At 56.8% G+C, this 21,184-nt stretch overlaps 1 protein-coding gene and 1 long non-coding RNA gene across 3 annotated transcripts in view; one reads left to right on the top strand and one right to left on the bottom strand.

The window, feature by feature from the left end:
* The window catches only part of SH3BP5 (SH3 domain binding protein 5), a 55,316-nt gene that overhangs the window by 21,675 nt on the left and 12,457 nt on the right, over nt 1–21,184 (top strand). Inside the window, exon 1 of one of the 2 annotated variants that reach the window (XM_051818481.3) lies at nt 10,238–10,376. The exons of the other annotated variant lie outside the window; for it this stretch is intronic. The gene's annotated coding sequence lies outside the window, so the exon portion shown is untranslated. Of the gene's footprint in view, nt 1–10,237; nt 10,377–21,184 lie in introns of those variants that run through there. 2 annotated transcript variants of the gene reach the window in all.
* Nucleotides 1,702–7,977, bottom strand: LOC149127175 (uncharacterized). Its single transcript, XR_016233313.1, has 2 exons — nt 7,686–7,977; nt 1,702–2,260 (listed from the first exon to the last, which is right to left on the bottom strand). It is a non-coding gene; the product is annotated as an uncharacterized LOC149127175 (long non-coding RNA).

Below are 21,184 nucleotides of genomic sequence, written 5' to 3'. Positions count from 1 at the left end.
TGGCCGCCCGAGTGGGAGCCTGGTCCACGTCCCTGGGGGCTGGGCCTGCTTCCCGGAATACACAGCTGCACCTAGAACATGAGGCTGGCTTCTCCTATCCCAGTGACTGCCTGTCAGGTGGCAGGAAGTATACTCCTTGAGACATTGGTTCTGTGTCCTTCCAGCCCAAATATGCAGATAAGGGCCCCAGGGGCGTGGCAAGGGGAGCTGTGGACATCAGCCTGGTTTCAGAGCTTGTCCTTTGGTGGCCTCTTAGGTGACACAGTGGATGGCTTTGCCACCTCCCAGCCTCTGATCACCCAGCCTTGTGAAAGGGGCTGAGAAAGAGCCCCCAACAGAGACCCCAGCGCCTGCTACGTGCCATGCCCGGGCTGGGGGCTTTGCCCAGACCTTTACCATATTGTCGGGCTAGGTAGGGGAGTCACTGGTGGGGTGAACGCTTTGGAAATGAAGCCCCAGAAATCCAGAAACGTGTTAGGCGGGGAGTTGTGGAGGGTGATGAGCCAGCCCCCGCCCTTTCCGTTTCTCATCAGGGCACCCCTGGCTGAGGTCCTGGCGAGGTGTTTGGGTTTTGCACTCAGAACTCTGAGCTGAGCTAGATGTGAGGTGTCTGGTGGAGCCGTGCCAGGCAGGGTGCCTTTACCCCTGGACAGAGTGGCTGCCTTGAACCCTCCTTCCTGTCCTGACCTGGAAAACCGGGCTGGGCGGCCTCAGAGTGCCAGCGACCTGCTCCTTGGTTGCAGCAGGCTCTGAGCAGCCACTTCCTCTTCCCGCCTCCCTCTCGTGGCCTCCAGTGCTCCAGGGGGAAGAAACCCTTCCCCCAAGCTGCTGCAGCTCCGACACTGCGACACTGCACGGCGTGCCTGTCCCCAGAGTCGCTGAGATGTCCCCACGTGGGGTAGTCAAGGCAGCCTCAGTCTCCACCCGAAATTCAAGTAGACAGGGCCCCCCCGTTAGGCTTAAGACATCTCTGATCACTTAAATGTCGGGTAAATCCTGAGGAGACCGCGAAATCTGTTTTCCTGAAAGTTTTTAACGCTTCAATTTATCGCCATCTGATTCTTTTTCACCCACGGGTAGCTGCCGGTTGAGTGCCTCTCGTTAGCAATTCGAAGTCTCCAAAATCTTAAACTTGTTGAGTGCGAACAGGTTGCCACCAGTAGAGTATTCTACACTCCCAAACTCAGCTTCATGCACACATTGATTAAAAGTAGCACATGAAATTACTTTAGGCTCGGGTGTACGTCTGTGAAACATAAGTGGGTTTTGTGTTTAGACTTGGGTCCCCTCCCCGAGGTACCTTACTGTGTGCCTGCAGGAATTCCAGAATCTGACCATGTGTGGACGTCAGCGTTTTGGATAAGGACTACTCGGCCTGTGCTGCAGACCCGTGTGAGACTGTCCTGTGGCAGCGGCCTATGGAGGCTGGCGGTGGCCTCCACACCTGCTGTGTTCCTGCCTGCTCCCTCGAGCGCCGATCTCGGGGCAGCGGGAGCTCAGGGACTGTGTGGTCAAGGCCTCTCGGGGTTGGCGCTCTGATTGAGCCGCTGGCCCTGGCTGCCGTCGGACGCTGCCCTCTGTGGCTGCACTGACGTCACGCGTGCCCCCTCTTCCAGGTCTTTCGACTTCCTGTTGTCCTCTGGTGGCCGTGGTGTCCCGACCCTCGTGTTTCTCATGGCCCAGTCTGTCATCTCCTTCACATTTTTCTTTCTGTATTTTTTGTAAAGATCTATGTATTTATTTCAAAGGCAGAGCAGCACTCAGACACCCCCACACACACCCACACCCACCCTCAGAGATCCCTGACATTTGTTGATTCATGCCTGAAATGGCTGCAATGGCTGCGGTGGTACCAGGCTGGAGCCAGGAGCCAGGAGCTTCCTCCAGGTCTCCCACGTGGGTGGGGGGCCCAAGCACCTGGACATCTTCCACTGCTTTCCCAGGCGCATCAGCAGGGAGCGGGATGGGAAGTGGAGCAGCCGGGATGCGAATGGGTGCCCATATGGGATGCTGGCAGTGTCACAGCTAAGGCGTAACCCACTGTGCCACAGCCGCCTCTCCTTCAGGTTTCTGTTCAGAAATGTGGCTGGGCTCTGCCAGCCGCCTCCTCCTCCCTTGAGTGGGCTCCGGCTTCCTCCCCGGGAGCACTTCTCACGCCTGCCAGGTTTGGGGAGGGTCCTGTCCACGGCAGCGCTGCTTCTCAAGGACGCAGAATTCTGTCTGCTGGCTGCGATGCTGGCATTCCGGAAGCCCTGGGGGACTGAGCAGATGGATGAACGCAAGGGTGAATGTGGAAGGCGGGCCCGGCTTCCCCTGCCTCCTCCCACTGCCCTCTCCTTCCCGCTGCTTCTGGGGTAGGGGTAGGAGCAGGAGGATTTGAGGCAAACCCCGCTTCCTCTGGGCCGGGTTGGTTCAAAGCCTGTGTGGCGGCTTTGGACACCCCGCCTTGCTTTTCTGTACCCCGGATCCTCTTTGATGGGGAAGGTCAGAGGAGGCAGGGACGGCGGCTCTCTCCCTTCCCTCTGCTGGGGAGTTCCCTGGGCAAGCCACTGAGTCACCAGGTCTCATCTGATGGGGCCCAGGTCCTGGGGGTGACTGACTCAGTGGTGAGCACTGAGGGGCTGCTGTGGGCCTGGGCAGGGCAGGGCAGGACAAAGGGTGGGGAAGGCTGAGAGCGCGCCCTGCCCCCCAGTCCCCAGGGGAGGAGCGGGATGCAGTGTGGCCTCTGCTCACTGTGTGTGGTCGGCACCTGGGCTGGGGGCAGGTGTGCCCGACCTTCCTGGTGCTGCTGCCTCACAAGCCTTCCTGTTTGCTTCCCCTGGCCTCGTCCGCCTCCCCCAGTTCCCGTTTGTATTTGCAGCCCCCTCCCAAGCCACCACTGCAGTTCTTTCAGGCGTCTGTGGGAGGCACTGTTCCTAGAGCCTCTGTGTCCTCATGGGGAGACTCTGAGGGCCCAGGGGTCAGTCTGGTTCTCCCAGGACCAAGTGTTTGACGATGAGATCCCTGCATAAACTTGAGTTTGGGCTTCTTTAAGAATTGGGCTTTACAGGGGCTGACCTTGTGGTGCTGCAGGTTAAGCCTCGGCTCACAGCGCTGGCATCCCAAATGGGCACCTGTTCAAGTCCCGGCTGCTCCGCTTCCAGTCAGGCTCCCTGCTAATGCACCCGGGAAAGCAGCGGAGGATGACCCTAGTCCATAGGCCCCTGCACCACGTGGGAAACCTGGTTGGAGTTCCGGGCTCCTGGCATCTGCCTGGCCTAGCCCTGGCTGTTGCAGCCATTTGGGGAGTGAACCAGAAGATAGACAATCTCTTTCTGTCTCTCCCTCTCTATCATTCTCCCTTTCAAATAAACCTTTAAAAAAAAAATAGGATTTATGAGTAGTACAGAAAACTTAGCAGACAAAAAGAGAATGAGTCCCAATACCTTCTCTCTCTCTCTCTCTTTTAAAAAGATTTCTTTATTTGAAAGTCAGAGCTACCCAGAGAAGGAGAGGCAGAAAGAGAGAGAGAGAGAGAGAGGTCTTCCATCTGCTGATTCACTCCCCATTTGGCTGCAATGGCTGGAGCTAAGCGAATCTGAAGCCAGGAGCCAGGAGCTTCTTCTGGGTCTCCCACGTGGGTGCAGAGGCCCAAGGACTTGGGCCGTCTTCTACTGCTTTCCCAGGCCATAGCAGAGAGCTGGATGGGAAGTGGAGCAGCTGGGACTCGAACTGGCACCCATATGGGATGCGGGCACTGTAGGCGGCGGCTTTACCCACTATGCCACAGCACCAGCCCCCCAGTACCTTCTCTTACTTGCTGTATGTACCCCCACCCTGCATCCCACACGCCAGTCAGCACTCATGCCATAGCAGTGGTTCCCTGTGTCTCAGGTGCCCATGCCTGCCACGGGACTCTCTAGTTTACACAGAGGTGCAGGTGTAGGGCTCTTGGAAACTGTGTCTGTCCATCCTGACTTTGCCGTTCCCAGATGCCCCCTCTTTTCTTGCCAGGGAGTCAGATTCAGTCTTGGAATCCTGAAAAGCTCAAGCAGATTCCCCCCGTGCTGAGCCGTAGAACCTGACCTGTGTGTTCTGGGCTGGAGCTGGCTCTGGCTGGCTGGGGCGGGCTTGCGCCCTCGAGCCCAGGCTTGTTTGTGAGGCTGCCGTGACTCCTCTGCCCGCCCATCTGGCCTTGGCCTCGCTGCGGGCGGGGTGCTGACTCAGGAGGGCTGCGCAGAGAGCCTTGCTTTCCTGCTTCCTGTGCTCCTTGCTTTCCAACTCGCGGACAGTGACCTCGGAATGTGCTTTGGTCACCGCCAGGGCCAACCCTTGTTCATTCTTTGTACAGTTCTGGTGAAGCAGAGTGATTGTTTAGCCCTTTTAAAGGTGCAGGCCTGGGGCTGGCGCTGTGCTGTAGTGGGTAAAGCCACCATCTGCAACGCCTGGAATCCCATCTGGGCGCTGGTTTGGGTCCCGGCTGCTCCACTTCCAAGCCAGTTCTCTGCAGTCATGTGGGAGACCCGGAAGAAGCTCATGGCTCTTGGCTCCTGGCTTTGGACTGGCCCAGTCCTGGCCGTTGCGGCCATTTGGGGTGTGAACCAGCAGATGGAAGACCCCCTGCCCCCGTCTCCCCCTATCCCTCTGTAACTCTGCCTTTCAAGCAAATAAAATCAAATTGAAGGAAAAAAATAAAAAGGTGCAAGCCCACGGCACGCAGTGTGTTGTCTTGGCTGTGCCACCCTCACTACTTCTGCCTCCAGAACCGTCCCGTCTTCCTAATTAAGCCGTAACTCCCTTCCTTGTGTTTCTGTGAATGTGACCACTCCAGGTACGTCACGTGATCACTTAGGAATCATACACCGTTTGTCGTATTTATGGCTGGCGGCTTTCTCTTAGCAAGATGTCCCCATGCCCACCCGTGATGTAGTGTGTGCCGCCGTTCCCCCCCACCCCCTTTTTAAGGTTGAATACTGTCGTGTCAGGTTGATCAACTACATTTTGCTGGCCTATTCGTCTGTAGGTACTGGGCAACCTTGTCGTTAGGGGGAACGTGTTGTTTTGGAACATACCAGAAGAGAGCTGAGCAGGTTTAATGAACGCAGAACAATGAGGGTCGCTCAGGGCTGGAAGTTGCCTGTTTAGTGTCTGTGGGGCCATGGAAATCCTTGGCCTACATTGAGCCCCTTTAGAAAAGTAGGCGAGGGGAGGCATAGGAAACCTCAGTGGCTTAGCCGTGGGGACAGCCCCTGGAGCCAGAATGCCCAGCTTCGAATCCCAAGCTCACCCTTTGCTAGCTGTGGGGCCATCAGCAGCGTCCTATACCTCTGTGCCTCACCTTCTACATCTGTACAATGGAGCCGTGCATCAGTTAGCTCTGGCTCCAGAACAAGCCTCCCCAGCACTTAGCGGCCTAAAACACTGACATGGCTCCTGCTTTTGCCGGGTAATTGTTCTGATCTCAAGCTTAGCTGACCTCATGCATTTACCATCTGTGGGTGGTTGGCTGGGGTGGCTGATCCTCAGGGGGTCCTTGTCTGTCCCACGGGGGCAGGGGTGACTGGGCCACATGTGTGTCACCCAGCAGACAGCCTTGTCTTTGTCCCTCTGTGTTGGCATTCCAGGAACAAAAAGGGCATGCTGCTTTCAGACCTCGGCTGTGTTTGATTCTTAATAGTCTGTTAGTGACCAAGAGGTGGGGAAAGTGAACTAGTGCTAAGTACCTAGAAAGTATTAGAGCTATTTTCATAACTGACCCTAGTGATCTAATTAGTACATGTAAAGCAGTTGGGTCAAAGAAATGTAAGTTACTCCAGATGTGTTTTTCTGTGCAAACCTATTGCCTTAAAAAAAAAAAAAAAAAAAGGACTGGTGTTTGGCACAGCAGTTGAGCCAGAGCTTGGGACTCCACATCACATCCAGAATACCTGGTTGGAGTCCTGGCTCTTCTATTCCAGTCCTGCCCTGGTGGTGCCCACGCCCCTCAGGGCCGTCTTGTTGGGAGTGTGTGGTGTGGGCGGTTATGAGCAAACTCAGTATCCGTGTCAGAGATCTGGCGTGACGTGCCTGTGTTTTCTGTGTCTGAGGTGGGGAGGGAGGCAGTGGGAGGACTGGAGTGGCCCGGGGCTGGAGGAATGAAGCATCGCCCAGCATTTCTGGAGCGCCTCCTCTGACGCTCGGCATGGTGGCAGGTGCATCCTATAAAGCTGCCGTGGACACTGAGTCAGCGAGGACTGAGGCATTGCTCCTGGGGGCGAAGTGAGGGTTAGGTTCCCGAGAGCCCCTGGTCACGGCGTTTAATGCATAGCCTTGTTGTAGGTGTATTTCTGTTTAAGTATACCTGTTGGATCTGCATAGCATAGGAGTGATTAATTACAGGGAGTATTGCTATGTAACAAAACACAAGCCGAGAAGGGCCGAACGTCTTCCTGCCTGGACTGTAAGTTGCAGAATGCACACATCTCTTCTGTTGCTTCATCCTTGAGCACGTAGCGAGTGGACTCAGGTTCAGATTGGTGCACTTCCTCTTCCTCTTCCTGGGTGTATTGCCTTGTCAGCTCATTGGCCCTGAACTCAGGGCTGGCAGCGTGACTCCTGGCAGAGGGAGCTCATCCGACATACGTGCTTTCTCCCATGAGGCACAGCACTTGGCGGAGAAGCCTCGGTGCAGCCTTGGGGACTCCAAAGCTGGGGCGTGGGCTGTTTCACTTCAGCGGTGATGGCTGGTGCCATGTCCTCTCATTAATGGCAGCTCCGTTTAGGGGTGGGGAGGGCCCCAGGGATGCGTTAGGAGCCGTGTGTGCCGCTCTGGGTCGGGCACGCCATTTGTCTTCCCTTTCTGTCCCTGTTGTACAAATGAGGAACCCAGTCTTGGAGCCCAAAGATGTGCCTCGGGCCTTGGTGTGATTCCTGGGGTGGCCCAGGAATGTGGAGACTGGAGCTGACTCAGCAGTTAACTAGCTGTCAAGGCTGAGCCCTGGGGAACCTGTGGTGTTGGCCTCAATACCTGTAAGTGATTGGCAGGGGGGATCTGGCCGTGAGAGAAGGCCGAGAGCTCGCTTTTCAGAAGGCAAGGCTGGGGCGACCTGGCCTGGGAGGGGGTGGCTTGGGTGGGGGTGGTGCCGGTGACCGCCTCCTGGAGAGCGCGCGCGCACGCGTGTGTGTGTGTGTGTGTGTGTGTGTGTGTGTAGGGAACAGGCTTGGAGGCAGGAAGGGTGTGACGCATGCACGCAGGGGTTGCCTGTTGGGCATTTCACAGGACAGCTGAGACGTGGAGAAGTTGAGTTCTCTGTGCTAATAAGCACATGGCCCCCTGCCTTGCCGAGGACCTGCTGCTCACCTGGGGGGCCTGGGGAGCCTGGGGGGGCGCTCGGTGGTGTGGGTCTTGGTGGCTGTCGTCTCCTTTGCTCACTCTGAGGGCGTGCATGATCATCGCAGGCCTCAGCAGGAGAAGAGCCAGGATTGGAGCCACATCTGCCTGTCCTGTGACGGGCGCAGCCCGAGGGCACGTGGGCACCTCTGAGAACAGGTCGGAGACCTGAGTGACGTGAGGGCCTAGAGGCAGCTCTTGAGCCCATCAGTGTGGTGGGTTATTCCCCTGTGGGTTCCCTGCCTTTGCGCTGTAGAACTATGGGTCCCTGTCCAAGTCCCCTGGGACCCTGGGCACTTGGCCCTCCCCTCCTGCCCCTCAGCTCAGCCCCGCTCACCTGGGCCTGCAGCGTGGCTCCGTCAGCCTCCCTTCGCCCCTGGCTGTCGTTCTCCCAAGGGGCTTGGGTGAGGAGGCCCCGATGGTCACAGTTCCTGTGGGTGGCCACAGGCCAGCCCCCCGGGGAACTGCATTGTCCCCGTGCCTGTGATGAGGGCAAGCTGCGGGTGACGGGGCACCTGTCCCGAAGCCCGGTGACTGGCAGTGGAATGGAGGATGAGGATGGGGTCACTGCTCACTCCGCCTGCAAGGCTGCGTCTAGGCTCACGGTCCCGGGAAGCAGTAGCCGCGTTTTGGAAGCCTTGACTGGTGAATTGGAACAGGGTCTGGCTGCAGGCCCCTGACACAGAGCGCGTGTTTGCTTTCAGTCGGAAGGCCCAGTTCCTCACCCCGTGGAACTAGCTGTACCCTTTTGCTTGGCTGGTCTGCCTCAGCCTCCCCCGCCCCACCCCCGAGGGCTGGCTGGAGCAGGTGCAGTGCCCCTGACCTTGAGGTCCTCTCCTTGTGGGGTGGTGGGCAGTGACCCTTTCACGCCTGGCAGGTGGCAGGAAGCCCTGTTGCGGGGCGCTGGTTGCGAGCTGGCTCTTGCCTCTGCTGCTGTGTCGGGTCTGTCCTGGACAGTCCCTGTGTCCTTGTCCTGTGGCACTTCTCCATGGTGTGGCTGGGCGGGGGACATGCTCTCTGCAGCTGCCAGCTGTGGCTTGTGCCCACTGTCTAACGGGTACAGGGAAGCAGGGTGTGCAGTTTTGCACTTGTACATGAAACCATGAGGTTTCTGGGGCTGGCTGGCTTTTTTCTTCCTGTGGCTGTTTTTAATACGCTCGCCGGGCTGACTGGCCGAGCTGCGTTCCACCCCCGTGTGCGAACCACAGGCATTCCCTGAAGAGGGTGGCGGAGTGGTCACATTTGCAGGGAAAGCAAACCAGACTGTAGATTGTGTCTTTCAACGTGGGCAGGCTTTCTTACGTTGCAGGGCGACAGGGCCTGGGGCCCTTGGCGCACCTTTCCCTTCCTGTTCCTGACCCTGGCAGACTCCTGCTTTCCCTACCTTCCTGGTTGTGACTTCACATCCTCCACTTCCCTTCCCTCCTGTGGAAGTCTGCCCGGGGGAGTCTGGTGAGCTTAGGCTTGCAGATGGGCTGGTCTCAGCATAGCCGTGTGCCCGTGGCGCAGGCTCATCACTCACAGGAGCGTCCCGATGGGCGGGGCAAGGAGCCATCCCGCCAGGATGCCACGCAGGAGGCACTGAGTGGTCCAGACCGCAAGAATGTCCTTGTGGAGTTTGAACTAGAGGCAGGGTTCCCGGAAGGACGCGGGACCAGCCTACATCAGAGTTTCAGACAGTTGTTGTTTTAACTACAAGTCCATCTTGTGCAGTGTTTGAGACCGTGCTAAGAAGATGGTGTGTTCACTCGAAATTCAGATTCCAGTGCGAGCCTGCTGCACTTTGATAGGATTTGGCGACAGCTCCTGAAGTCGGAAGTTGGTGGTGCTGGGGAGGAAGCTTTGTCCAGTTTCGGGGTCTAGGAGGTGGGCGTGCCCCCCGTAGGTCGGGGAGATTGTTGGAAAAGCCAGCTGGGGCCAGCGCTCGCTCTTGCTTCCGTGGCACAAGCTCCGCAGGGGAGTTCTCTGACTGTAGTCTCTTCTGCTGATTGTCCTGCTCAAGACCGTAGCACGCGTGATGGTTGATTCTGTGCTGGGCCCTGTGGCCAGATGCCGGGTGCAGTGTTATTCCAGTGTTCCTGCGAGGCTGTGTTTGGATGAGGCCGACTTTGGAATCAGAGGCCTAGAGTATGGCAGAGTGCCCTGCCCCTCCTGATCCGTCAGAACAACCCAGTGACCTCGGGCGTGCAGCAGGGGCTCCTGCAGTCTGAGCCACAGCCCCGGCCCCTCGCAGCCTCCACGGTCACCGAGCCAGTCCCTGGCTTGTGAGCCTGTCTGATTGCCTCCGTGAGCCTGTCTGATTGCTTCTGTTTTTTTCCTGTGGGACGCTGTCTCTCGCACAGCTCCTGTCTTCTGTCTCCAGCGTCAGGCTCAGCCGTGTGCCATCTGGCCGAGCCGCTGTCATCTTCCGCATCTGTGCTGTGCGCACGCCCCCACCCACGCCACAACTCCCGGCTGCTGGAACACCGCGTCTCGGTCTCTGTCATGACGTCATCTGTTCTTTCTTGCGCTGGTTTCCCTGTACCCCTGCTAGGGCTGCGGTGGGGGCCATTAGCCCCTCGTGTCACCAGCCACGCCTGAAGGGCTGCTCTTCTGGGACAGTGCAGATGGAGAGCGTTTCTTTCATTGCAGAAAGTTCTGAGGGACGCGAGCTCGACTTTAACCCTTCATGTATGGGAAGCAAAGACCCAGCCCCCACAGGGTGGGGGGCTGCCGGGAGCCCCTCCTGGGGTCTCCTCCCCTCCCCCTCCCTGAGCATCCTTCAGCTTGGCTGCTCTGAGTTTGGATCTGTGAGAGCGGAAACACTCCCCCCGGGGTGAGAGTTCTGAGTGCACCTTGGAGGCATTCCCCGGCTCCAGCGCCCAGCGCATGCATGCGAGGAGGACGAGGACATAGCCCTGGCTTGGCTTACGTAACAGAAAGCCAGTCCTCCCCTGCCGTGGGTGCCTCCTGTGCACTGACTCGCTCGCTCCTGGGCTGCTGTTGCACGGCCCGCTTGGGGCTTGATCCAGGCTGCCTGAGGCCCAGTGTGAGTTCCCAGCATCCAAAACACGGGACCTCCTTGAGGGTGGAAATCACCTCTTAGCCCAGCTTGGTCCATTGTAGCCTGGAGACGGTGTGTGTGTGTGTGTGTGTGCGCACGCGCGCGTGTATGCCTTGTCCTTGTCCTTGCTGGCTTCCATCCTCCTCTGGGGTGAGGAGAGGCCTTGGGTCCCGCAGGGCTGCTCCATGTGCTGGTGACAGGTGGGAAGGGAGGGACCTGCCAACGCCTGGGCTCACACACAGAGCCCCTGGCACCCCAGCTTGTGTCCACCTGGCCTCCCCAGGCCGGGGCCCAGCTGCTGCCCTGGCCATCGCAGGCCTGCTCCTGTCTCTTGGCAGGCCTTGGGGGGCCTGAAGTGCCGTGAGCCTCAGCCTGCGTGGGTGACGCTGTCTCTGACGAGCTGCGTGGCCAACTCTGCCACAGGCTGACACACATTGCTCGGCTTTTCCATACGTTGTGCTCGGCGGGGAGGGGCGTTGTGGTGGCTGCTGTTTATACCAGACCCTCGTCTTCCTCTGTTCCGCTGCCCAGCATTCCTTTGGAATTCTTCTGGCAGGTGCACGGGTTGAACGGGTTGAACGCTGCTAATCTGAGCATGCAAAACGTGCATTTTTTGAGCTCAAAAAATTGTGGCTTGCGCAATGTTTTAGATTAGAGATACCCAACTGGCAGAGTCTTTGTAAATATTTCAAGATCTGTAAGACCCTTGATGTTTGAACCTTTCTGGCCCCAGGCATTTCAGATAAGGGATCCTCAACCTGTCTTAAAATCCTGCCGGGTCACTCAGAGCCAGAAGCAAAAGATGGGGTGGATCTGGGGATTGGAGTTGCTGTGAATCGGTCATTCCCTTGGCAGTGCTCCCTGCACCAGGCTCCGTGTGGTGCCCAGTGACGGGAGGTCACCTGGAGGAGGTGGGGCGGGGGAGCAGGTGCACCTGGAGGTGCACCGGTGGGCAGACCTCGCCCTGCCTTCAAGGGATTTCCAAAATCCGTCTGTACGATAGGCCTTCAAAAAGTTCGTGGAGATGGGTTTCAAAATTTGGGAGCCAATGTCTATCTGTTAATTCCATTATCTGTGAATCTTTTGCAGTAGTCATATGATCTCAAATGTGGCCTGGGGCAGAAATACAGAAATTTGGTTCTGTAAATTCAGAGAGGGTCTGGGGCTGGTGCCGAGGCACAGCGGGTAAAGCTACCGTCTGCAGTGCCGGCATCCCATATAGGCTCCAGTTTGAGTCCTGGTTGTTTCACTTCTGATCCAGCTCTCTGCTATGGCCTGGGGAAGCAGTTCGTGGGAGACCAGGAGGAAGCTCCTGGCTCCTGGCTTTGGATCTGCCCAGCTCTAGCCATTGCAGTCATTTGGGGAGTGAACCAGCAGATGGAAGACCTCTCTCTCTCTGCCTCTCTGTTAACTCTGCCTTTCAAACAAATAAGTAAGTCTTTTAAAAAAAATTCAAAGAGGGTCATATTTTACCCAGGCGCAAATTTCATGAAGCCCCATGGGACTCATCCCAGCTCCTACCATTCAGCTTAGAAGAGGCATATTGAGTGCAAGGGGCAATGCTTGATTTTTTTTTTTAAGATTTATTTATTTTTTTTTTAATTTGAAAAGAGTCACAAAGCAGGGATGGGGAGTGGGAGGTCTTCCATCCGCTGGTTCACTTCCTAAATGGCCATAATGGCTGGGACTGGGCCAGGCCAAAGTCGGGAACCAGGAATCTCCATTTGGGTCTCCCATGTGAGTGCAGGGGCTCAAGCACTTGTGCTATCTTCTGCCTTCCCAGGTGCATTAGCAGGGAGCTGGATCAGAAGTGGAGCAGCTGGGACCTGAGCCAGTGCTCGTATGGGATGCTGGCATCACTGGCAGTGGCTTAACCTGCTATACCACAGCACAGCCTCAGTATCTGGTCTTGAGAGAATGGTGCTCACAACTCAGGATTTACTGTGTACGGTATGGAGGTTTTTCAGGTGAATTTTTACATCACCATAAACAGGCACTTCCAAGGATAGATGCACCCAGAGAGACCTTTATCTATTATGTGAGCTGCAGGAGATAACAAAAATCACAGATGAATTAAAACGATTGGCCGTGAGGGAGTTTGTGGCTTCTCGTTTGTGCTGTAGCTGGTACCTTAATGAAGCAGAGGCGTCTCTGCGTATGCAGTGCGCCGACCACTGTGCCAGGTTTGGGGAGTGCATCTTCCAGCCACGGTTTCTGCTCCCATTCGCCTCCTTGGTCACCGAGGTTGCTGCTGCTTCCACAGAGCATAGAAATCCCATGTGCTGAGTGGGAGGGGCCAGCTGGGGGCTGCTGGACTGTTTGCTGTTGCAGCTGGACACTGTTGAGGGGCCTGGGCCTGGGGCTGCAGGTGTCCCTGGGTTTGGGTTGTCTTCTTGTCTCTCTCCTCCCTGACCTGCTCTTTATGGGTCTCTCCCGGGCTCCCAGGCCAGAAGACGCTCCAAGTTCCCAAGCCACACAGTGAGCTGGTGTTCACTGAGTCACTTCGTTGGAGTGACCTTGGCCTCTGCCGACGGCAGCCCGTTGGGAGGGAAGTGAAGCGTTTGTGCAAAGGCGTCCAGTTAAGCAAGAGCCGCCTCTTGTAGATCCCGCCTGGCAGGGAGCGGGCTGCTGACAGATATTCCTTTCATTCCTTTTGAGTATTTCTTGTCTCAGGGACATGAGGGATAGCAATGGCTTTAAAACCCACTTATGTATCTATTTAGTTTATTTGAGAGACAGCTCACCAGCCAGATCCCATCAGCTGGTTTAAGTCCCAGATGCTCACAGCAGCAGGGGCACAAGCCAGGAGCTGGGAACTCCATCCACGGTTCCCATGTGGGTGGCGGGAACCTGACAACTTGAGCCATCACCGCTGCTCCCAGGGGTCTGCACTGGTGGGAAGATGGAGTCAAAAGCCCTAGGTGAGACTTGAACCTGGGAACTCTGAGGATAGGACGTGGTCATTGTTGCTGTCCTTTTTTCTAAAGATTGATTTATTTGAAAAGCAGAGAAAGAGAGAGGGATCTTTAATCTGCTGGTTGACTCTCCAAATGGCCAGGCCAAAACCAGGAGCCAGGAACTCCATCCAGGTCTTCCACATGGGTGCAGAGGCCCAAGCTCTTGGGCCATCTTCTGCTTCTTTTCCAGGCACGTTAGCAGGGAGCTGGATCAGAAGAGGATTAATCAGGACTCAGACCAGCACCCATATTGGATGCTGGCACTGCAGGCCACGGCCTAACCCACTGCACTACAGCGATGGCTCTGGACGTAGGCTTCTTAACCAGCCTCTTAACCAATGAGCTGAATGTCTCGCTCTGAACCCATTTATCTTTATTTGAAATGCACACCACACACACACACACACACACACACAGATACACACATATCTACATCTACCTGTTGCATTCTCTGGTTCACTCCTCAAATGCCCACAACATCTAGGGTTAAACCAGGGCAAAGCTGGGAACATGCTGTGTAGGTGACAGGGACTCAATTATTTGAGTTGTCACCTGCTGCCTCCCAGGAGGAAGTTGGACTAGAAGCAGTCCTGGGACTCAAAATGGGAAGCAGACATCTTTTTTTTTTTTTTTTTTTTTTTTTTAAGATTTATTTATTTATTTGAAAGAGTTACACAGAGAGAAGGAGAGGCAGAGAGAGAGAGGGGTCTTCCATCCATTGGTTCACTCCCCAATTGCCCGCAATGGCCGGAGCTGTGCTGATCTGAAGCCAGGAGCCTCCTCCGGGTCTCCCACGTGGGTGCGGGGGCCCAGGGTGTTGAACCATCTTCCACTGCTTTCGCAGGCCATAGCAAAGAGCTGGATCAGAAGTGGAGCAGCCAGGATGGGATGCCGGCGTCGCAGGTGGCCTTACCCGCTACGCCACAGCGCCGGCCCTAGGATGCAGGCATCTTGATGGCGCTGTGCCTAATGCCCACCCCTGAACCTGTTTGTTTAACTCATGTTAGAAAGCAGTTTCCGAGTGAAGCTGAGCGAGTGCAGGATTAGCACCGCGTGGCGGGCTGGGCAGGTGGTGAGGATGGGCAGCGCTCCATGTGTTCTCACTACCCCTTTCCCAGAATCCAGAGGCTGAGCCTCCCTGGGCCATGTGTGATGATGTCTCCTTGTGATTGGCTGTTAGTTTCCTAGCCGTCTGGGTGTGTTGAGGGAGTTTGGGAAGGATGGGTGGCTTGGGAACCACAGACTTGGTCTTCCCGTGTTGGATGAGCATGAGCGTGGCCTTCTTTAGCACGGTGGTGGGTAGGAGCTGGGGAGTAGTCTTTCTGGGACGTAGGACGGGGACGGGGACTGGGAACACACCAGCAGTGCCGCAGCATGGCTGTGTGTGGGGCGGGGAGGGGGAGTGGCAGGCGTTCTGCTCCGTGCTGGGTGCACAATTCCCACGTTTGCCAAGTTTTGGGTTTGCAGATTCTTGGATGCTTGGTTGCTGTTGGGCAGTGCAGGCTGTCTTTGAACGGGTTCTCCATCAAGTGCTGGCAAACTGAAGCTCAGTAGAAATTCAGGAAAGAGGGGACCTGTGAGTCTAGAATAGGACCATTCGTTGTAGACTGAGGGGTGACAAGAACTCTTTATAAATGGCCTCAGGGATTCCGTAAGCAAGAAGAGCTGACCATTCGGTGGCGGCCTCCAGCACGCCGTGGTACGTGAGAATTCAGAGGACCGGACGTTTGAGATGGGTTTCTGAGGATGAGCCGGAGTCCCCTGCAGGGAGGTGAGGGAGAAGGGTGTGTTCCTGGCCTCCAGGAGTAGGGAGTGGATGGTGAGGGGCTCCGTCTCGCTGGGCAGGGGGAGCGTGTGCCGCAGCCTGGTCCTGTTGAGGAAGGGGTGTTAGGCCAGGGAGCAGGCCATCAGATGCACACTTTGTCGGGAGTGCCAGCGTCCCGAATGCTGTTGTGTGAGACTCGGTCTATGCCACGTGGAGTGTGGGACTGGGAGCGGGGAGGCCAGATAGAAAGCTTTTCATTTAATCCAGCAAAGTCACCGTGGCAGGCACCTCTGCTGCGGGTTCCATTGAGCCATTGGTGCCTAGGTACGGAGCCACAGAGGGCGCGCCACGCCTGTGCCCGCTTGGTGGAGTGGGTGTGCAGCTGGCGGTGTGCAGGGGGTTTCTGGAAGTGAGTTTTCGTGTGCTCCTCAGCAGGCTGCAGCGTTGGAGACGTGGAACGGCACAGGGCCCGGGTGTGCTGCTTCCCTGCAGCTTGTTGGGGTTGGGGGTCTGGGTTCGAGTTCCAGTTCCCTTCCTTGCTAAGCCCTGGAGCTTGGACCAGGCCTGTTGCTTTGAGTGTAAATGGGTACAGAACCTGCCAGCAGGCCTGGAGGCCAGACTCCACATGGCACCCACTGGGGCTGTGGTAACCAACTGCCCTTTGCTGGTGCCTGCTGTGCCCTCCGCCAGGGCAGTGTGAGTGGAGGGTAGCATTGGCCCAGGCCTGCAGACAGGCTTTGGCCCTGCCTGGGAGGACTGTGTAACGAGAGTGGCTTTTATTAGTGCTTTTGGTCTTCTGTCCATGGTAGGACTTGGAATGAGCTGGGGGTTCGTGTCATAGCAGGAGAGAGTATTTTGCCTCCTAAACTCCCCTCACTGCCCATCTTAGAGGCGTTTCTTTCTTTTGGTTTTGTTTACTTTCTGAAAATCTTGCCTCTTGTAGGGCCCGCCAGCATCCCTGTTCTAGTGAGTAGCATTTCCTTGAGGGTTATGTGGAAGGGAACCAGCAAAAGCAGTAACTGATGAACCAGTGGTTTCGAAGACCAGGCTTTGTAACTTTTTTTTTAAAGATTGTATTTATTTGAAAGGCATAGTTACAGAGAGGCGGAGGCAGAGAGAGAAAGAGAGAGAGGTCTTCCATCCGCTGGCTCACTCCCCAAATGGCCTAAATGGCTGAAGCTAAGCCAATCTGGAGCCAGGAGCTTCTTCTGGGTCTCCCACACTGGTGCAGGGGCCCAAGCACTTGGGCCATCTTCTACTGTTTTCTCAGGCCATAGCAGAGAGCTGGATGGGAAGTAGAGCAGCCGGGACTTGAACCGGTGCCCATATTGGCTGCTGGCACCCGCTACGCCACAGTACCGGCCTCCTCACCCCCGTAACTTTCTTTTTTGGAATTTCTCAGGTGTACACTAAAGCAGGGAGAGAGTCATTGTGAACCCCTTGTCCCTGTCGCTGGCGTCAGCAGTTACTAACGTCACTCATGTTTCATTTCCCCGTCTCGATACTCACTCACCCTAGCGGAGAAGAACCTTTAAAAGATCACAGTTTTATTTTTTAACAAAGTTAATCATAGATGTTTTATAAAAAAAAGTATTCATTTTTCTGAAAGGCAGAGTGAGTGAGCGTGAGAGAGAGAGACTGTAGAATTGAGTATCTACTGATTCACTCCCCAGCTGGCCGCGGTGACCAAGGCTGGCCCGGTTGAAGCCAGGAGCCTGGTTATCCGCCATGTGGGTGCAGGGGCCCAAGCACTTGGGCCATCTTGTGCTGCTTTCCCAGGTGCCTTAGCCGGGAGCTGGATTGGAAGTGGAGCAGGCAGGACTCAAACTGGCACCCATATGGGCTGCCAGCATTATGTGCACTGGCTCATTAATGCCCTGTGCCACAACACCGGCCCAGTCATAATTCTTAAATATCATCTAGTTCTTTTTCAGATTTCCCCAGCCGTTTCAAATATGTGCCGTCTTAGGATTGGTTTAAAGCAGGCCACTGGAAGCAGCTGCTTCGTTGTGGTTTGCTCAGGAGCAGGGGCCGCCTCCTGCTCCTCCCACTGTTACTCCTTAACCCAGTGGCATGGCGTGGAGTATAAAGAACTGAATGGTAGATCACCAGCGAAGGGATAGCTGATTAAGACACGCACCAGGAAGCAGTTTTAGAAACTTTTTATTGTGGAAAACTTGCAAGCATACAGTGATGTTGCAAAAGCAAAGTCATTCGATGGTTCCACGGCCCACTGCCCGTGGCTGCTGACCACCGCTGTGATTCTTTGTGTGCAGCCCCTGGGGGACCACAGGCCTTGGCATTCCAGTCTGCGGAGGTGAGTGACTTGTTCAAGGTCATGGACCCACGACAATGGCCATTGTTGTTGGTGCCAGGAATGTGCCCTGTTCCTCCTGCGGCCTCACAGTGGCCCGATTGTCCTGGGCAGTCAATGCCAGTTCTGTCCAGGGCGTTGGAATGTTTGCTTTGTTGCCACTTGTTAAGAGCTGGGGTCCCGGGCCTTGGAGAGCTGTGGAGAACCATCCGTGTGGTGCTGGTGGGACCATCTCTGGACAGCTGTCCCTGCAAGTGTTGGTAGCTGTGCTGCTGGTGCCCAGGTAGCCAGGGCTGGGCCTGTCGAGGCAGAAGCGGAGCACGGGAATGACCTGGCTCCTCCACCTCCCGGCGCTGGGCTCAGAGCTCTGCGGGGCGTCTTGTGCCTGCCGGGTCTCGTCTGCTGAGGCAGGAAGATGTTATTTCTAGAGCTGGGACCCCCGGTTCTTTGCACAGCCCACTCCTGGGCCCCTTTTCTCAGGGGAAGCCAGCAGCTACTCATTAACTGCCGAGGACTGTCACGGGCACAGCTCCAGAGCGGGCGCTTCCTGCCACGGGTGGCGTCCATCCTGCTGTGCCCGCCCTCAGATCGTCGGGCGGTGACCAGGCCACTTTCCGTGGCCCGGGTCTGTGTGTTGTGCATCGCAGTGGAAGGGTGTAGAGGCTTCCCTCATGGATGTGTCTTGCACACCTTGCAGGTGCTGCTGTGTCCTGGGGGTGCTGTGGAGATGGCAGGCGTGTGAGTGGCAGCGCAGGGAGGAAGGGACAGACCCGCCCCAGCAGGGGACCCTGAGTTTTTGTTTCTGTCGCTCCCCCTCTTCATGGAGGAACGACACTAAGCCCTGCCTAGGCTTCATATCCGAGTCACGGCACCATTATGTCGCTCCCCCTCTTCGTGGAGGAACGACACAGGACCCTGCGCTGTTCTTTCATCTGCTCGGCCCTCCCCGGGTTTGCTGCTGGTTCTTCCCGGGTTGGCTACTATCCCTTCCACCTCCGTGGAAGGGCAGTTCCCCCTGGCCACATTCCCCACTTCCGCAGGGGAGCGGCACACCGCCGGCCGGCTTTCTCGGGGGCTGCACGGGTTCCCTTAGATGTTCCCCATAGATGTTCCTGGTGCATGCCGTCTCTCTCCTCCTTTATAGTCCTCTCCACCAATCCCAACTCGGCTGCCCACACGCCGAGCACGCCGCTCTCCTCCAATCAGGAGCAGCTCCTGCAGCTTGTCAAGTTGGTGAGAGGCAGCTGGGTAGAAGCTGTTTACTTCTCTCCCAGCGCCATATTGTGGGAGAGCAGATGCATAGAATAAATCTTAATTCCAGTAACAGTATAGTCCGAATTGCTCCCCACAGTTTCCGTGATAAAATGGCTGATGCACATTGTTTCTAAGTCTTTGAGTTCTGTGGGCTGGGGGTCTAGGTGTGGCGGTGAGCCCCGTCTGTGAGTGTGGCGCCCCCACCCCCCAACATCGGCAGTTCTGTGTGGGTGAGGGGGGATGCTGTTGTGGTGCCGGCAGCACCGTGGGGAGAGCAGGAGGAAGCCCGCAGCATGGCGCCGCCTCTGCCCAGGGTGGGTGACTGCAGTGCCCCTGCAGTGACAGGAGGGCTGTGACCTGGGGCGTGCTGGTTCCGGGGGCCCACTGTGTGGTTGGCAGGCCATGAGCCGCCATGACTGAGAAGGGTATAGAGGTGTGGGAGGCGGGCCGGCGCCGTGGCTCACTTGGTTAATCCTCCACCTGCGGTGCCGGCATCCCATATGGGTGCTGGTTCTAGTTCCGGCTATCCCTCTTCCAATCCAGCTCTCTGCTGTGGCCCAGGAGGGCAGTGGAGGATGGCCCAAGTGCTTGAGCCCTGCACCCGCATGGGAGACCAGGAGGAAGCTCCTGGCTCCTGGCTCCTGGCTCCGGATCGGCATAGCTCCGGCCATGGTGGCCATTTGGGGGGTGAACCAACGGAAGGAAGACCTTTCTGTCTCTCTCTCTCTCACTGTCTAACTCTATCAGTCAGTTAAAAAAAAAAGTGTGGGAGGGTTCACAGGTATTGGCACAAAACCTTGGCCCCTCCTGCTTCGCAGCTCTTTTTTTTTTTTTTTTAAATTTACTTGAAAGAGTTACAGAGAGACAGAGGCAGAGAGAGAGAGAGAGGTCTTCTATCTACTGGTTCACTCCTCCGATGGCTGCAGCAGCTAGAGCTGTGCTGATCTGAAGCCAGGAGACAGGAGCTTCTTCCCAGTTTGCCATGTGGGTGCAGGGCCCAAGCACTTGGGCCATCCTCTACTGCTTTCCCAGGCCACAGCAGAGAGCTGGATCGAAGTGGAGCAGCTCAGACCCAAACCAGTGCCCATATGGGATGCGGGCACTGCAGGTGGCAGCTTTACCCTCTACACCACAGCGCTGGCCCCTTGCTTGGCAGTTCTTGAACTGGGGAGACGCTCTAGGGTGGCACACAGTGCCCTGTCGTTGCGGCCATTTGTGGAGTGAACCAGTGGATGGAAGCTCTCTCTGTCTCCACCACCCTTTGCTATAGTGCTGCCTTTCAAATAAATAAATGAATCCTTACAAAAAAGATGTGTTATGCATGGCTGCCTGGGCCGAGCCATGTCTCCCCCGCCTCCGTGGAGTCTGGGAGTCATCTTCTTGGGAGGAGCTATGGGAAGTGCCAGGCTGCGGTGTGGCCGCCGCTGTCTTGGGGACATCCCTGCAAGGGCATCTCTACTTGCTTGAACAGAGAATAGGTTCATAATTAGGGAGGATTGCAGCGAGATGTCCTGTGAGTGTCCTGGCAGGTACAGCGTCCTCCTGTGTCTCCTGGTGTTGGTTTGCAGTGTGGTGAGGGGGGCGGGGCGGGTCTTGCCGGCCACGTTGCTCCTAAGTGGGTTGATCAGCTCCAGGGAGGTAGTGTGGCTGAGCACGCCTGAGTGGGCGTGGGTGACTTGGCTGGTCCCAGGGCCGCAGGGTGTGGCCGCGGCAGGCAGGTCCCTCATCTGAGGTGTCGCCTGGCCTTCCTTGTGAGCCGAGGCCGCAAGAGCTCTTAGAGATCCTCCTCTCAGCGCACTGGGTTCCTCCCGGCTTGGCCTGCCACTGGCCCTTGCTTGTCTCTGTGTCACCCTCTCCTTTGTCCTCAGCCAGGACCCCTGCGGCTCGCCCTGCAGGAAGTCATTTCTCCTTGGAGTTCCCTGTGGACTCCCTGCAGGCTGTGGGAGTCCACCTTGGGCTGCTTCCTGGCGGAGCCCCCCTGGGGCCCCTCCCCCTCCCCTTTTGCCCCGGGGCGGGGTGGGGGTGGGGAGCTGGCGTGCTCCCAAGCCTCAGGTTCTCCTTTTCCCCTTCATCTTCTTCACCAAGCGCCCTCAGCCTGCGGTTTCTGAACACTTCCTCTAAGTCATGTGAGAGTCACTCCCCGGGCAGGGTGGGGCCCTGCTGGTCCTTCTCCCTTCTGAGCCCCAGGGGGCTGCCCCCTGGGTGTCCCAGCAGGGCCTCTGTCAGCCTAGGGGGACCCTGCGGTGGCCGACCCTTGGCCGTGGCCTGCGGGGGCTTAGGCGGGTGAACGGGATGTCTGGCAGCTGATTTCGGACACATTCACACTGTGGTAGTCATAGCCACGCGGCCTGTTCTTCGGGAAGCATTTCCCCCATCCTAGAGAAATGCAGTGTGCGTCTGCTACGTATTTTACATTTCCCAGTAGACAGAGTGGGGGAAAAAAAGGGGGGGGGGCCAGCACCATAGGTTAATCCTCCGCCTGCGGCACTGGCATCCCATATGG

The sequence above is a fragment of the Oryctolagus cuniculus genome, chromosome 4, assembly GCF_051225735.1.
Source record: "Oryctolagus cuniculus isolate XC-2025 breed Fujian yellow rabbit chromosome 4, ASM5122573v1, whole genome shotgun sequence".
NCBI classification, from domain to species: domain Eukaryota; kingdom Metazoa; phylum Chordata; class Mammalia; order Lagomorpha; family Leporidae; genus Oryctolagus; species Oryctolagus cuniculus.
The sequence above is the reverse complement of the archived record's forward strand: the minus strand, read 5'-3'. Positions and strand labels throughout refer to the sequence as shown.